The 13013-nt window shown below is 34.5% G+C and overlaps 1 pseudogene; it reads right to left on the bottom strand.

Moving 5' to 3' along the window:
- Positions 1-3778: 3778 nt before the first annotated feature.
- Positions 3779-8810, bottom strand: LOC147786456 (uncharacterized; annotated as a pseudogene).
- Between the last annotated feature and the right edge of the window lie 4203 nt (positions 8811-13013).

Raw genomic sequence — 13013 nt, 5'->3', positions numbered from 1 at the left:
TTTCTCTTTACCCTAAGGAATGGTGGTACATGATCAACTCACCTTTTTAATTTTTTTTCTCTATGTTATTATAGGATCCTTATTAGACCTTTCCTCATCTTCGTCCGAACCTTCTTTATTCTCTTCTTGGTAGTGTCTATTGCTAGCTTCTTTGGCCTTTGCTAGCAAGTCTAGTTCTTAGTTCATATGCCAACTGACCCGTTTGCACCTCTCAAGTACGTAAAGATGCTTGCTAACTTTGAATTTCTACCTAATGTTTAGACATTTATTCCTTTATCAAGCTTTCCAATGATGTCCCTGTACATTAGTCTATGCTTCATAAGCCTCATTATAATCTTTTGACGGGATGGCTCTATTTGCAAATGCATCTACAACTTGTTTGGTTGTGTTGTCTCAGTAATTCTTTAAACCTTTTCTATGCCTCACTTAATGTCTCATCATCAAATTGTTGGAAGGCTACTATTTCATATATGAATTTGACATTCTTGTGAGTGGGAAGTACTTAGATTAACAATTTCTCACCCAATGTGTTCCACGAGTCGATTGTTCCAGTAGGCACAATGTTTAACCAAGATTTTGTTGCATTAATAAATAGGGAAATAGACTTAATCTTATCACTTCCTTGTCAACTCTTTGAAATCGAAAGGAGTCACTTACACCCAAAAATGATTTGAAGGGTAAATGAAGATCCTCATAAGACAACACATGAAATTGCCCAATTATTTGTAAGATTTAAAACATTACTAGTTTTAATTCGAACATGGTATCTAGCCCGATTATACATAGATTCAATAGAACCCGATTATACATAGGAGAGAGTGGGAGGATAGAAGAGTCAGTAGAACACGATTGTATTTATGTCAAGGCTTGGGTTAACCATAAAGTGACCAAAATACTATTATTGACTTTGGAGCCACCCACTTAAAAGATAATGCAATAGGTAATTTAGTGTTCCTCACGTAATATATTGTTCTAATCTAAGAGAGGGGTGTGAATAGGTAGTCTACAATTCAAAGTGTCCCTCAGGTAATATATTGTTCTAATCTAAGAGAAAGGTGTGAATAGGTAGTCTACAATTCATGTCTGATGAGGTGGAGTAACAAGTAGTTTAGTGTTCTTAAGGATAGGCAGTTCTTGCCCGAAACTATTAGAGATAGCTTTCTGATTACAACACAGAAGGTAGACATGTATAGAATATAGTGACCGTTTTAAAAGTAAAAGGCTCCTCCATACTTGAGATTTACCCTATGTTGTTTCTATGAGCCGCATTGAGCCGAAGCACAAATAGCACAACATTGATGATGGACCTAGGTATATGTAGAACATAGAGCTAAGAGTACCCAAAAGCATCTAGTTATGGACCCTGAGGGGTTAGAACACTCCCTAGAGGAGGAATGTAAAGGGTATAGGTGTGTGTTGGCCTAAAAATACTAGTACACACTACAATTACATTGTTGGCTAAGTATTACTGTTAAACACATTACTAAAGTAATGGTTCGTGATGGAATGTTTCGAAAAAACTGGACCGTCCATATCAAGATACACAAGGTTTGTCTTTTCCTCTTCTTGTATCTTCCTTCACAACTTTTTTAGAGGTATGGAGGCCACAAAATCATCATCCCCATTGGCGGTTGAAGATGATTATGTGGTCGATTAAGTTGAACCAGCCACATCACCCAAACCAGGACTACCTCTCTGATTATGTGGTAGTTCGGTTCTCATCCATTTCTTTTTGTTCCATAAAATAGGCTCTATGAGGTCCTGCACAAGAAAATTTGAGCATTTTTTATACTCAAGGAACCAGAATTGGAACCTTAAATGTCCATTCAATGAGAAAATCAATAATAACAAGGAAAATTCAGCTAGAAGAGCTTAAATAGATAAGTTGTTGAATTTTGGGGTAGATTTTAGCTCATTTTTACAAATTTCCAAGCCCACCTCCATGGGACTAGTTCCATAATAATTTTTTAATTTCTATTAACAAGACGGTAGAAGAATAATTATTTCCTACACTTTTCAACTAACTTTAAGCATCCTTCAGATAGAGCTCGAATATTAAAGAGGATTTTCTTCCTCTCCCTCTTCTTTTGAATAAGAGAAATAATTATGTAAGTAAGGTGGCCAACTAAAAAAACAGGTAAATTAGCAATATAACTATTTAGTAAACTAAAATCAAATGGTGAACATTAAGTACATAAAACTCTCCGTCTCCTTTATAAGTTTTAACTCTCCATATAATAATCAAGCTTGTTGCTGTCCGCTCCTTTCCTTTGAGCGAGCTCTCTCGTCCATCTCATTCCCTTAAGCTATCCTTCTTCGTCCACCTCTATTTTTTCTCTTTCCAATTCTGACTTTTCATCCCTTTTATTTGTCATCAACCTAAGCATCTTTTTAAGCATCTTTTTATTGAGTTGTCAATAATTTGGGTGGCCTCCAATAAAATTGTTGCTATAATTGTTGTAGTAAATGTGTAATGAGGATAATTAGGCCTCCAAAAAGGACAAAGTCTAGTTCTAATGTGTGGTACAAGATTTTAAATGAAAATAAGAAACAAATGTTGAAAAAATATTGGGAAATGGATACTTTTCTAATTTTTATAAAACTTCAAACTTTTTATAGAAAGAATGTCTAGGTTCTTGTTGAGAAGGGAAAAGTGACCAAAGTAAATAAATAAATAAATAAATAAAAGAAGTAAAGAATATTATAATATTCAAAAATGTTAAATTATCAAAATGCCCCTAAGATTCTAAGGAATTATGATTTGTCAGTGTTGACCAAATCTGATCCTCTATCATACCTTTCTGCACATAATCTATCATACCTTTGTGCACATAGTCTATCTTACCTTAAAATCTAGTGGTTGGATCTGATTCCAACAATTGAAATTTGGAACCTAGGTAGGCAAGTCTATAATCGAAGTAAATTTTCCGACCAAAAATTCATAAGGATCAAACATATAATCATGATGATTCTCGATATTTCAAAGGCGGTGATCCTTCGTCTATAAATTATGAACTATGGCCAATGGTTTGGAGCAAGAAGTAAGCAATATCAAGCATTCAATTGAGAGTTATAAGCTTTTCATTTTTTGATATTGAGTTCTCGAGTTCAGTTTAATTCGAGAACTATAGCTCACCATTTCCCTCTAAATTTTATCTCACACCTTTTAAATGAGATTACCCACAAGTTCGATGATGAAAAGAAGCGCGGCAGACGTCCTAAACCTGTTTTTCATTTCTTTCCGCCATTAAAGAAGCTCGAAGAAACTTGAAAAAATACGAAATTCGAGGATACGAGAAAATTCATTATGTGAGACCCATTCCAATCTTTTTTTTTTTTTTGCACTCTAAGAGACATTTCCATAGAAAACCACAAAGAGCATTGACTCCAAGAACATGCCTAACGGGAGAAATTCAGTATCAGGTAAGTTTTGGGATCAAACTCAAACTCTTGGTTATCGTAATTATTATTCAAAATTAAGATTTCTATTAGCCATAGAAAAACAAATTAATCATATTAGATAAGAGGGTCGAGGGCTAATTCATTCAAAATAAAGATGCTTAGAAGGATCATACTCTGCATTCTAAGTTGAGTTCCCGAACGAAGGTAGAAATCTAGAAATTGGCCGTGTCCATGCCAAGTCGTCCTTCCAAGTTTATTCCACTAATTTGAGTTGAATCTAAAGAGAAATACATTCATGATACATAGTATTGAAACTTATTGGGTACATTTTACACTTTTTCCACAACAATAAATAACAGCAAAACAAATAAACTTATCAACTTAGAAGTGACCTCATTATGGCTTCAAAGTTTTCATGGTCATGAACTAATAAATGGCCAGCATTAGGAATCTCATGATACTGAATCCATGGAAGTTTCTTTACTATATAATGATTAAATTCATTGGGAAGGACACGGTCTGCACTACTGTAACGACCCTAAATTTTCACATACTCAGAGTCGCTACTAACGTCTCATGCTCATCTATAATGCGGAAATATAACTCTTACATGAACATAATTTATAACGTAAATTCAAAAAACGTTTAAAACAACTTCTTCTCTAGAAAACACAGCCATGGTCTTACGTGTTTAAATAGGAAATACTGAAATTGAGAGAAAACAAAAACAAATACAAAATAATTTAAAACAATGAAATGCAAAACAACTTATTATAACTTAAGACTAGAAATTTAAATATGAATCTACCTATGCACGTGCCACAGTCTCTGCTCGCGATGCCGCCGTCCTCCGTACAAGTGCGCCTTGCCTTGACCTGAAAAAAAAATGATGTGGCACACGGCCTGAGTATTTCAAAGAATACTCAGTAAGTGGCCCCAGTATAGGGGCCATGCAAATGCAAACACATGCAATCATGATTTAGGGACCTATCTCTAATCATCTTAGGGGTGGCCTCTAGTCTCGGAAAAATTGGATGTGTAGTACTTCCCTACACACGACTCACACGTGCGAGTGTGAGTCCCCAGGGCGCTCGCACACCCCCTGGACTCTCTGGTCAAGCTCATTTGTAGCGACGTCCGGAGGTCAGCGGAACCTCATAGTGTCATGCACCTCATGAACACCCTCATCTGTGTGCTTTTGCACATGTGCGCATTCGCGCTCATCGTACGGTGCGCGTCCGCACTCATCATCTCTAGGGGAAGTAGCCCTATGCTTATGAACATACAATATGCATGAGGTCCCTCTAAATCCATCATAATGTCTCTTTTGACACAACCCTCTAGTCTCATCTCTTTGTTACTCTAGGTAACACATACTCGTGGATATTTATATTAATATCATTTTCACGCTCTTAGGGTTGTGTCCTATGTCGATCTAACGACATGATGCAATATGGCACTCATCATCATCTAGCATGCTCAATATGGAAAACATCATCATATTAAGGTAAACGTCACGCAATCATCATACTCATCATATTGCCACAAAGTGCATCAAACATATCAAGTACGACATTCATCAAAATATATACATACTGAGCACATCATCAGGTATCATAACCCACACATCATCATAACTCATACATCATCATAAGTCATACATCATCATAACTCATATACCGTATCGTACGACATAGTTCATACATCATCGTAACTCATACAATTTTAGCCTATCCTATAGTAAGGCCACTTCCCTGGTTGGCCTTAGCCGAAGAATTCCCTAATTTATTTATGTAAGCTCCCGTACCTCGAGAACTACACTAAATGTTGCCAAGGTTTGCTTCCTATCGCATAGTTCATCACCTTTTGTTAGTATTTCACATTTTAATTAATAATCCAACTAACCGTGTAAACTACGGCTCTAAATGGTCTCAATAAAAATCGAATTCCATGTTTTCATTGTTTCTAAATTATATAGGATAATAAAACTTAAAACTTAAATTAATAATATGTCAATATTATCAATATTCAAGTGGCTTGTATAATTCAACATTTAATGTTATATCCTATAGATACAAATATAATAATTTCTCATATCTTCCATTTTTCTTCTCTCACTTGTTTCTCTTCTTTGTTAAATTTTAATTCTGTTAACAGTACTTGTCATTTTCAAAGGGTTATATTTTTCTTTTATTTTCTAAAATCTTCTCTCTTTTGTTGTTTTTTTTTTTTTTGGCGTTACTATTTCCAAATCTAATCTTCCTCTCTTTCCATGTATCTACTCCCATATCTAAATCGTTTAATTTTGTTGAGAAGTTTAATTCTATTCCCATATTTTCTTTGACTTTACTATTCTAAAATCTTCGTTTTTTTGGCTTTACTATTATGGAATCTTCGTTTTTTTTATTTGAATATGTTTTCCGAATCTTCCTTGTCATCCTGTTTGCCAAATGTTCGTTCTTTTTCTTTTATTTGAATATGTTTTCCAGATCTTCCTTCTCCCTATCTTCTTCTCTTTCTTATCTATCTATTCTTTTTGTTGTTTGACCAATTTAATGGACTCTTGCTACATAGATAATTTCTATTTCAGATCATTGCAACAGATAATTTCTAAATTTCTAACTCAGATGTACATAATTGCTAATTGGTAGGATAATCTTCGTGTTTTTTTGGCTTTACTATTCTGAAATCTTCGTTTTTTTTATTTGAATATGTTTTCCGAATCTTCCTTGTCATCCTGTTTGCCAAATGTTCGTTCTTTTTCTTTTATTTGAATATGTTTTCCAGATCTTCCTTTTCCCTATCTTCTTTTCTTTCTTATCTATCTATTCTTTTTGTTGTTTGACCAATTTAATGGACTCTTGCTACAGAGATAATTTCTATTTCAGATCATTGCAACAGATAATTTCTAAATTTCTAACTCAGATGTACATAATTGCTAATTGGTAGGATAGATAATTTCTATTTCAGATCATTGCTATCTAAATTTCTAACTCAGATCTAAATAATGGCTAATGGGTAGGATAGATAATTTCTATTTGAGATCATTGCCATAGATAATTTCTAAATTTATCTAAATAATTGCTAATTGGTAGTATAGATAATTTCTATTTCAGATCATTGTAACAGATAATTTCTAAATTTCTAACTCAGATCTAAATAATTGCTAATATTCTTCATAGAAAGGAAAAGGTAAATCTAACTTTTCAAATGACATCTTTCTTCCTCTGCCTACTATCTCTCTATTATCTGTCTTCCTTCCTATCTCTCCATTATTGTATAACCATCTCTCCATTATAATTATATGCATTTTTTTCCTTCAAAAAAAAAATATTTTCTTTCTGTTTCTGAATGAGGGAGGTATTTGAGGGGATGGATGGAGAGATTAAAGGAGGTGGTCAGTTTTTTTTCTTTCTTTTCTTTATTTTGTTATTTTTATTTTAATACACACTAGATATATATATTAAACCTAACGAGGCGTTACAACTACCTTGCCATATATGAACACACCCTTCCTTGAATTGATTGGTCAATTCCATGGGACTGAACTCCCACTTTCCAAAAGCAGCTAGAACATCTCGGTGAAGAGATTCATATTCACCTTGTCGTGTTATTTCATCCTAGAATTGGTTGCAAAAGAAATGTCAGAACATACAAATATTACAGCTTTGGCAAACCAACTAGCTTAAACATATGTTCCATTGCCTTTCAAAATACGTATTTCAGCTCATGATGAATGGTTAACGATGGCTCTTATGGATGGTTTTTAGTAAATGATGCGGAGAAGGCTAGTGACATTAATGTTGAGGATCGCTGGGAGAGGAGTCCCACGTCGGTTAATTAAGCTGTTGATCATGGGTTATAAGTAAAGAATACATCTCCATTGGTACGAGGCCTTTTAGGGAAACCAAAAGCAAAGCCATGAGAGATTATGCTCAAAATGGACAATATCATACCATTGTGGAGAGTCGTGGTTCATAACATGGTATCAGGGACATGCCCTTCACTCCCCTTAAAATGGTATCAAGGAGTCCTCCAATTTGCCCATTAAGATAGTCATGGTTTGAAACTCGATTAAGGGGAGTTTGTTCGAGGACTCCATAGGGCTTAGGGGAGGCTTTATGGTGTACTTTGTTCGAGGGGCAGATTGTTGAGGATCGTTTGGGAGAGGAGTCCCACACCGGCTAATTAAGGGGTTGATCATGAGTTTACAAGGAACATCTCCATTGGAATGACTGTTTAGGGTTTAGGATTTAAGGGAAACCAAAATCAAAGCCATAAGAGCTTAGGCTCAAAGTGGACAATATAATACTATTATGGAGAGTCGTAGTTCCTAATTAGGTCATATTAGCAAGAACAACGGCGTCTTTTGAAACCAAAAGAAAAATCGCGAGAATTACCTGACTGTTATTTGGAGTGTCTATTATCTTCTTTAACAACTCTAAATCGTAATCATTGAACATGCCTTCACTCAACATTGATATTATACCATTGTGGAGAGTCGTAGTTCTTAATTAGGTTCATATTAGCAAGAATAACGACTTCTTTTGAAACCAAAAGAAAAATCGCGAGAATTACCTGACCATTATTTGGAGTATTTATTATCTTCTTTTTAACAACTCTAAATCGTAATCATTGAACATGCCTTCACTCAATATTGATGGAACCATTTCTGCTTGGTCCACCAATAGTATATCCAAGGTGTGTAATGCGCAATTCCAAATGTGAACTGGAATAATAGAGGAAGCTTCCTAAATTCACCAAAGGAACTATCAAGGAAGCTCCTAGGAGTCAGTAATTATATAACCAATTAGCTCACCCAAAAACAATAATTCATGATCATTTTGAAAACAACAAATTAAAATACCTGTGTGGAATGTATTTTAGACAGCTCCAAATCGGGTACGCTCCCAATGAACATCCGATTACGTAAAATTTGCTGCCGAGCTCTAATTTATCGGCTAATTCTTCAATGTCAAATGCTTCGGTCTTTGCAGAGCGTGATGGATAAGGATCGCTCTCTCCATAACCAGCTCGGTCGTATAATATTATGCATGCATTGAACTCCTCCATAAGTTCCTATAACACAACATGATTCAATACATTTTTTTTTAAAAAAGAATGAAAGTTGAAGAAGAATAAGAAGAATGTCGTACTTGAGAAGCAGCTAAGTGCATATGTCGGGAGTCATTATAGCCATGAGAAAGAATGATCTTGTATTGAGCCTTTTCCTTGGGAACTCCGAATTCTCTGTAGGCCAAATGTCTTCCATCATTGAGTTTGACTCTACGCGAAGTCAGCGGAGGACCATTTGGTGATCCACATATCTTTGGAGGTGGCGGTTTCAGTGCTTGATAAACCCATCCAACTAAACCGACTGCAAAAGCTACAACTATTGGTGTAATCATTGTCTGGGAAAAAAAAAAAAAAAGTATGTTGATGATGGTTGGAGTCCCATATTGACTAATTAAGAAAAAGATCATGGATATACAAGTAAATGACGCTATTCTCGTTGACATGAATTTCTAAGAGAACCAAAAGCAAAAATATGATGAGAGCTTATACTCAAAGTGGATAATATCATACCAATGTGGAGGTTCATTGTTCTTATTAGTGGTATTAGAACCATTCTCTTGTCTTCAATTAGTCATGTTAAGAAAATCATGTGTCGAACAAAACAATTGTGAGTCTTGAAACTGTAGTCACATTGACTCAGGTGTCGAACAAAAAAGTTTCGAGTCTCGAAAGTATAGTAATAGTAAATATCCGTGGTACTCTACTCTAGGTAAGAAGAGTAGTCTAAGTAATATCAAACAAATAGATATGACCGGTTAAGAGGAAACTCAATGTGTACTTTGTTTATGGACTCTAGAGTAGAATGTGTCTTCAATATTTTCTTCGAGAAGAGGATTGTTTGAGAATCATTCAAGTCCAACATTGATTAATTAAGGAGAAGTTCATTAGTATACAAGTAAGAAACCCTATCTCCATTAATATATCATATGTTTATAACAACGACCCATAATCAAAACGAGAAACCAGAAAACTTAAATGGTCAAAAGAAGAAAATGAATAAGATTAAAAAGGAATAAAAGGAGGGAATTGAAACGCACCAGAACGAAGTGAGGAACGTGGAAGGGCAGCGTGGATCTCTGCGGAGTGACCACCAATGGTTTGGTTCCTTTATAGCCTGAATGGCATAACCCCATATCATATTCTCCATTCATTATCATTAACTGAATAGCAAATCCTAATAAAGGCAATTCCATGTATGCCAATTTAAGAGAGTAAAGTATATACTAAAAGTATATAAGCAATTAGTTATGTATTTATGAAATATTTTCTTTCCTCCAAGGGTTGTTTTCGTTACTTATGTTGGCGTTTGCCATTTATGGGATAGGAAAACAACATTTATTTTGCATGTAACACATTTTTTGAAATCGGATTGGCATATGATTTGTAAATATATTTCAACATGACCCTCAATTACGACCTATTGAAGATAATAATTGGAAAAGTAACGAGAACATTGAATTCAATAATAAATCATTTAAGATAAGTGTAATACTTCAAAAGGAGAGTGAGGCACAAATTCATTCCTTAAGGCCTATCTAGATAGCTCAAGGGGAAGAACAGAAAGATCTCTAGAAATACCTACACGGAGCAAGATCGTGTTTTTGGTACTACCCTAGAAACTTAAATATAACTCAAAATTAAGTAAAAATATAAGATTAGCCCAAGAACCAAAAACCACGAATTAAGAACCTTTTTCTCGAGAATCACAAGTTATAAAGTTAACCCACTAAATGGCATTCCCTGAATATGAAATTTTAATGGATGCTTAATACCATAAAATAAGGGTGTGTGCAAAGTTGTACAAACCTAGGAGCATATATAAGCCCTAAACCAAACATAAGGGGAAAATGATCAAAATGCCTTAATGCCAGTATGTTCATGACCAAGATGGTCTCCAAATTACTAAAAATTTATATGAACCCTATTTGTAAGAATATGGATGACTACACTTGATTTTAAAGTCATTGGAGTATGTTTAAGGCATAGATTAAGACTAGGATAGAAAAAAAAACTAAAATATCTACTATGTCCTTATTATATTTGGATATAAAATTTTACACCATCCTTATTTATGCTATTATGAATGATCATGCATAGTTTAAAAGGTATTTGATTATGTTTAAGGTATAAACTAATATTAGAGTAGAAAATTAAAAATAAAAAAAAATTAAAAAAAAAAAAAAAAACCTAATGAACCTGGTATGAAAATTGGTAGTTGTGACGAATTCTAAATGACACTATATTTTTCTTGACACTCATTCATTATGGATTTATAATGTTTTTCTAGGTTAAGAACTCCATAAAGTACGCTAGTTCCTAAAAATACACAACCCCTACGACTCTATTCAAACCTATCTTATCCAAAGTCACCCTAAATGTAATAACAACAAAAAATAAAATAAAAAAATAAAATTAGAAAACAAAATACGAAAATGAAATTTTTGTCCCATATTACTTAAAGCTGAGAGGTGGGTCTCTACCATAAAAGGGAGCTCCCTCACTTCATTTTACATCTAATTTCTACGGTTCGAAGCCAGCCGAAGAATACATTGTCTGACAACTCTAGGTTAGCATTTTATTAGGTTTAGTTAGTTTATATTATATTAAGTGAGCTAATTTACGTAGTAGAATGTCAATCTATCATTGTGGAACTCCTTAGGTAGAATTAAATTTCAGATAGAAGCTAGCATCAAAGGGTCGTAGTAGCTTTGACCTATGCCAACCAAGTAGCCCTACCATCGATTTGGTTATAATTGTATGCTGAAGGATGACATGTGCCCGTGGCTTCGCACGTGTCATATACTCATATATGCAAACTATTATGATATGATATGTGTATCTCAATATTATGTTGTATGTGATGAATTGATATGATTACAATGTAATATGTTCGAAGACATGATCAAGTTATGTTATGTGACTGTTATGATATATGATATGATATATGTATAATATATGATTGATGGTGTTAATATAACACATGCGGAAGCAATTTGGATCTTAGGCACTTTTAGAACATCAATTATAGTAAATAACTAGCATGTTCATATGTATTAAAACTTAATGAGTTTGAATACTAACCTTTTGTAGTTCAAACTTCTTTTTCCTCACGAACCGGTTTCGAACCACCACTAGTGTCTTCTCCATTATCCTCCGGCCTTAGAACAGGATTGTGGAATCCGGTGAGTGACTAAATCTGGGAGAGATTTTGTATATATGAAGAGAGTGTTTGTGAGAGGTTTTTCTCAAGGTTTTTCACCAAGAATAAGAAGACCTTCCATGTACCATGACCACTCTATTTAAAGAGTCATGTTTGCATGTTCATGCAAATTTGAGATCACCAAATTTTGACACTTAAAATTCCACTCAAATGTTTGGGATTATGTGGCAAACATGCATGTTTGAGTTAACCCAATTTTGACACTCAAAATTCCACTCAAACTTGTGGGATTTATTTGGCAAATATGCAAGTTTGTTTAAACCAAATTTTGACACCTCAAAATTCCACTAACATGGATTTTTCCATTAAATGAAGTCAACATTTTGACTTTCTTCATTTTAATTCAACAATTAATTTGAATAACGAATTTCAAATTAAAGTAACATTAAATGATTAATTAAACTATTTAATTAATATTTAATATTAATTCAAATGCCAATCTCAATCAATTCCGACACATAATTGATTAAGATATTTAAATCTTATTTAAATATCTTAGATTCTCTCCTTTTGTTTAATTCGTAAATAAAACAAAAATGCGGTTAAATATATCGTATATATGTAGCGCATGTTCCCTAATTTGAATTCGAACACTTCGAACTCACTCGTCACACTATTCTATGGTTTAGTCTGATATGAGCTAGCAGAGGGACCTAATGGACCTATAGATCATGGGCTCCAACGATCCAAGATTAACCGGCTAAACTCATTAACCTTGTTAACCAACATTCGTTAACTACTAGGACACTCCACTATAGCCTAGTAGTTGCACTCCCCTCACTATAGATATATTTCTGTCCATTTGATATAACCATGATTAGTAAGTCGATCCTTCACAGGTTGTTCGTAACTAGAGCTGGGTCAATTTACCGTTTTACCCTTAAAGTTACTTCTTGTTCCTTATGTCTCACTGATTCTCTAATGAACAATTGGTTTGTGGTCCAACCAGTAAACTAGTAAACTGAATCCCTCTCAGGCCAATGAGAGGGTGGGGTCCCTTGTTCAAGACCTTGAGTTAGTGCTTAAGAGAACTACCTTTCTTCTAACCCTAAAAGTGGGTAGGAGTGAATTCCATCTTGCACCCCACGTCCCCAGCCATTCACCCAGTCTTACCCCTGAAATGGGAGGCCTATTGAGTCGGCGAACTAGAGCCACTCTCACCCATGCAAATCTAAGGATAATTCCGAATAAACAGGAGTTCATGGTTAGCTCAGGATTAAAACCGAGTTACCTAGGTTATCGAATGAAAAGAAAATCAGTCTCAACAGTAAACGACATTATAAAGTGAGAGTGGTTTTCTTCATGGTCCGATCTT

Source organism: Cucurbita pepo, chromosome 20, assembly GCF_057944985.1.
Source record: "Cucurbita pepo subsp. pepo isolate OVF chromosome 20, ASM5794498v1, whole genome shotgun sequence".
In the NCBI taxonomy this organism is placed as follows: Eukaryota; Viridiplantae; Streptophyta; class Magnoliopsida; order Cucurbitales; family Cucurbitaceae; genus Cucurbita; species Cucurbita pepo.
Note: the sequence above shows the minus strand (reverse complement) of the source record. Positions and strands in the feature narration are given on the sequence as shown.